Source organism: Dipodomys ordii, unplaced genomic scaffold (genome assembly GCF_000151885.1).
Source record: "Dipodomys ordii isolate 6190 unplaced genomic scaffold, Dord_2.0 Scaffold82, whole genome shotgun sequence".
NCBI classification, from domain to species: domain Eukaryota; kingdom Metazoa; phylum Chordata; class Mammalia; order Rodentia; family Heteromyidae; genus Dipodomys; species Dipodomys ordii.
Genome location: NW_012267298.1, coordinates 11,278,286 through 11,283,510, shown reverse-complemented (window position 1 = coordinate 11,283,510; position 5,225 = coordinate 11,278,286). Strand labels below are relative to the sequence as shown.

At 39.4% G+C, this 5,225-nt stretch overlaps 1 protein-coding gene across 1 annotated transcript in view; it reads left to right on the top strand.

Annotated features, from left to right (window-relative positions):
- The first annotated feature begins 1,149 nt into the window (after positions 1-1,149).
- Ptk2 (protein tyrosine kinase 2) overlaps positions 1,150-5,225 on the top strand; it is a 227,886-nt gene continuing 223,810 nt past the window's right edge. The window contains exons 1-2 of the mRNA XM_013025136.1: positions 1,150-1,248; positions 2,604-2,707. The gene's annotated coding sequence lies outside the window, so the exon portion shown is untranslated. The remainder of the gene's footprint in view (positions 1,249-2,603; positions 2,708-5,225) is intronic.

The window sequence follows — 5,225 nt, the reverse complement described above, 5'->3', positions numbered from 1 at the left end:
GAAAAAAGCCGGAAGTGGCGCTGTGGCTCAAGTGGTAGAGCGCTAGCCTTGAGCTGAAGAGCTGAGGGACAGCGCCCAGGCCCAGAGTTCAGGCCCTACAGCCGGACCAAAAAAAAAAAAACAAAAACAAAATAAAAATGTGTAATAGCAAGATGCAAAGCAATACCTAAGGGCTGGGAAGATCGCTTAACCGTAGAGTGCTTGCTTGCTTGCATGAGGCCATGGGTTGATTCCTCAGCACCACATAAGCAGAAAAAACCAGAAGTGGTGCTGTGGCTCAAATGGTAGAGTGCTATCCTTGAGCTGAAGAGCTGAGGGACAGGGCCCAGGCCCTAAGTTCAGGCCCCATGACTGACCTCCAGAAAAACAAATAAACAGAAATACTTAAATTGTATAGTTGTAGTGAGCTCATAAATCACAGAGCAGGAGAAACAGGGTGCTTAAACTGGTGATTAACTGTTGAGATGTGAGCATCAGGCAGATGACTCTGGTGTTCTGCAGTCTAAAGTGGAGTGGTTCACATTGATTTTAGCATTATATGTAATTTAGGAATTGCAGACTACAGGTAATAGCAGTTCCTTTAGAGATTCAGTGAACTTGGCGATATAGGGTTGTCTCATGAGTAGAAATTAGGAGAAAGGAAAGATTGGAGACAGGTTGTCTCTGAGAATGCATCTCTTTTGCTGTTGAGAAAAATTGTGACTTCTGTTAAGTACAGTATCATGAATGGCAAAAATTTAAAATATGATGGACTCTTTGATGTTACAGAAGTCAAAAGTGAGGGCTTCATATGGTTTCACATGTCAGCCTCAGACTTGAGGCTGAAGAAAGCTGTGATTCCAATGTGATTAGAAAGTTTGGAAACTATTTTGTGTAGGTCCCATTTGGAAAAAGTAACACAAATCATCTTGTAAGATATTGACTTAAAGACAGGTAGCAGAGGAAACTTAATTACAGCTATGTCTTAATTCATTTTTGGCAGCTTATAGTTGAGTTGTGATTGATGACGAATTGTTGGATTGCCAACTGTCCTAAGAGTTTGCCATTTTGACCTTTGGAGATAAGAGTCTCATAAGCCTTTCCTGCCTGGGCTGACTTTGAACCATGATCCTCAGATTTCAACCTCCTGAATAACTGAATTACAGGCGTGAGCCACTGGTGTCTGGAAGATGCTACAGTTTATAAAACACAATTTTGTTGTTATTGGTTGAAAGAAGATAGAAATAATTGACAATAGATGCCAAAACTGTATGTATCTCTTGCTCAAACTTTTTCCCACTGGTTTCTAGTACTTGTTTCCACATTCTCTTGAAGAAGTGAGTTGATACACAAGACATATATTCATATATTCCCTGTTTAAAGTACTAAAATACCATAAGTTCTATCCTATCTATCAAATTTAAAGGGTAAAGGGTTTTCTCAAGGGGCTTTTCTGCTAGGTGGTAAAGATTCATTGAGTAAGAAATGTTCTTCTAGAAGCTTTCAGGACCACCAGTGGTTCTGAAAGAACAGTATTAGGTCTGGGAATGTGGCTCAGTGGTGAAGCTCTGGGTTTGAGTCCCGCAGTACCACATACACAGAAAAAGCCGGAAGTGGCTGTGGCTCAAATTGTAGAGCAGTAGCCTTGAGCAGAACAAGCTCAGGGACAGTGCCCAGGCCCTGAGTTCAAGCCCCAGGACTGCCCCCCTCCACCCCCCCCAAAAAAAAAGTATTAAAAATACACACAACTTCCGGGCTGGCCTTTAGAGTTGTTGAATTAACACATTTGGTATAGAATCTAATCACCTTATTTTTTTTTTTTCCTTTTTTTGGGCTGGTACTAAGGTTTGAATTCAGGGCCTTGTACTTGCTTGGCTTTGAAATAACCTCAGAGTGGAGAAATCCTTGGAGGCATGGTCCCAAAGGAGTCTTTATTAGCTGGCCAGCAATGGTCTTGTCGTGGGCTGTGGTGTCTCAGAACTAAGAGCAGCTGTGACCTCCAAGGGGGCAGGGTTTATAAAGGCAAAAACCACATGTAGGTAGCATTTTTGCAAACAAGGTGATATAGAGGCTACATCAAGATCATTAGGGACGGGGATATTCTTTTTTTTTTTAATAATTTTTTTGAGATTGATTATATAAATTTCATGAATTTCACCATATTGTGAGATAGTGATACTTAGTTAAAGTCATAAACACATTTTAACCTTCACAAGGCAAATTGTCATTATCATGGTCTATAATGTTTGTGAATTCTGTGAGCTTTGATACAACTATTTCTTCCACATCGGGTGATATGTACATTTCTTTTGCTTGGTGTCAGCTGTTCCCTCTTTCCCTCTCATTCCCTCCCTCTCATTGCTGCCCTTGAGTTGCTTAGTTCTTTTTTATCAATGTCCAGTGGAGCTGATGGTCCCCTCTATTATATGTTTTCCCCTGTTTCCCTCTGATTCTCTGCCCTCCTCCTAGCTTCCCTCAGATGTGCACATATATATGAGAAGTATATATATCTCGTATATATGTGTTCCAGAACATGGAGTCATTTAAAAATGATACGACAGGTTGAGTGGAGGTCCTTTGTTTCTTGAGTCCTGTTTACTTTGTCATGTCTCCTTTTGTTTTAGAAAGATCACAGGGAAATTCTTTGGATGCTGGACATTAAAGATGGCCCGGACTAGGTGGACAGCATTCTGCTGATGCAGCTGAGGCTAGAGATTCACAACTACAGGTGGGGGTCAACAAGAAATGGAAAACTGGTTTCTCACAGATTCCTTGCTCCACTAGTGCTTACCATCTGAGCCATGCCTCTAGCCTTCCTCCCCTTTTTTTTGCTAGTTATTTTGGGTGATGGAGTCTTAGAGACTTTTCTGCAACAGCTGGCTTCAAATCATAAGCATCCAGATTGCAGCCTCTTAGGTAGCTAGAATTATAGGCCTAAGTCACTGTGCCTGGCTAATCATCTGCTTTACACTAAAATACCCTTACTTTGAGAAACATTGCTCTTGTATTAGTGAAAACTTGAGAATTGTAACATTGGAGAAGTCTCCAAGACTGTATTAGGTTCAGTGATTTGCATGAAAGAATTATAGAACTTATCCTCTTTGAGTTTGGGAGAGTTTGGGGCCAGTCCAGGCAACAAAAGGATAAAACAAAACTTCCCCAAATATCAGAAGCCTGAAACGAAAACATTTGAATTCCCATACACAAGAGAGGATGTCTCTATAAGTGTGTCATACTTGACACCTGTCCTATTAAGGACATTTTTTTTATTGAAGATTTGAATAAAGAACAGAAATTGGGAAATAGCTCACTTTTAGGCTTAGAATTTTAGGTTGTAATTTAAGTGATAAGATTGATAAGGTTATTTATTTATTTTTTTTGGTCGGTCGTGGAGCTTGAACTCTGGGTTTGGGTGGACAGTGTCCCTCAGCTCTTCAGCTTAAGGCTAACGCTCTACCACTTGAGCCTTAGTGCCACTTCTGACTTTTTCTGTTTATATGGTGCTGAGGAATCAAACCAAGGGCCTCAAGCATGTGAGGCAAGCACTCTACCTCTGAGCCACCTTCCCAGCCCCAGGTAAGGTAAAATTTATCAGGAATAAATGTAAAATGACAACCAAGGAAGTTAAAAGATAGCAAAACATGAGTTTAGTTGACTAAACTGGGGATTGGAACTTTTCTATAAAGGGAAATAGTTTATTTACATTTTGTGGACTAATAATAAGTACTTACATACTAACAGGAAAGACAAATATTCATTGAGAATTCAAAACATAATAGTAATGATGGTAATACCATCTACTGTAATATAGTCTACAATGAGAAGCAGTTCGTTCTCTTTTGTGGGAAGAAGTGGATAACATTTTGCTTAATTGGAATTCATAGTTTTTTGTGCCATCAAAGCCACTTACAAGTCTTCATCTCATAATGTTAGTCTACAGGAGATTTTACATGTTTCATCTTTGAAAATGTCTCCCACTGACAGATATTCCTAAATATTGATCTTGCCCCAGGCGAAGTGTCTTCATTGAGTATATTCATTGCTTGGAAGGTATCTATGGTTTTTGGTATTTGTCTCTTAGCATGTTACTGCATTGCAGATTAATAACTTTTCTTGGTGCTCTAATATGTGAGCACTTCAGTTGCACAGGTGAATGAATTTAGAAATATGTAAATTCTATTTGTACTTTCAGGTTTGAAAAAGACTTTTTGAACTTTTAACTCATATCTGCTGCAAATTTGTGTAGTAATGGAATTCTCAACTTTGGCAGAATTAGAATTATATAGAGAAGCTTAAAATGATGATACTTCAGTATAAATTCCTTGTGCAAGCACTGCTGTGTCTTATAAACTCGGGTCCACTTTATTAAGAAATCAGGTCTGTAGCAAAATAGATTTTCAAAGCTATTCCATCTTTGATAATAGTGGCAGTTGATGGAAATTCTTCAGAAAAACTTGTTTTGGCTTTGTAGTTAAAAGGTCATAATAAACCTTCACAAACTGTCTTGACTGCTCTGTGGCCAAAGTCAAGACATTCAGCTTCTAATATTTGTGATAAAAATTCAACAGATAGTGGTAGTTGAACCTGCAAGAGCTGATGAAGTTTCCTGTTGATGCTGCTTCCCCAGTTACACATGCTATGTGCAAGCCTGCTTGTGGGGTGAAAGGGTGAATAGACAGGCTTTAGCAGTTTCCCTTTTTGTCCTCTCTGTATTTGTCCAGGTAATTCTTTCTTTGGTCCCCCATGTATTTTTACTGTCATCAGGGAGGTGATAGCAGTTCAAACTCCAGTTTGTACTAAGTTAGTGTTTGTTCACTTTTGAAAATATTTTTATTTGTCATGGGGTTGCACACGGAGTATTCATACAAGTTCATTTTCTTGTGCTTGGTATTAACTCCTTGAATCCACACCAAGTGAAGTTGGTAACATCTTTACTCATCAATAGCCAAGAAAATCACTGAAAACATTTGCTTTGTTTTATTAATTGATAATTGATACAGTTTTTAATGTCCTCAACTCCTTAAGCAACTGTTCTTACTTGGAGGCTATTAGTTTTTCTTTTTTTTTTTTTTGTCGGTTGTGGGGCCTGAACTCTGGGCCTGGGCGCCCTCAGCTCTTCATCTGTAGACTAGCGCTCTACAACTGAGCCTCAGCCCCACTTCTGGCTTTTTCTGCTTCTGTGATGCTGAGGAATCTAACTGAGGGCCTCATGCATGCAAGGTAAGTACTCTACCACTGAGCCACCT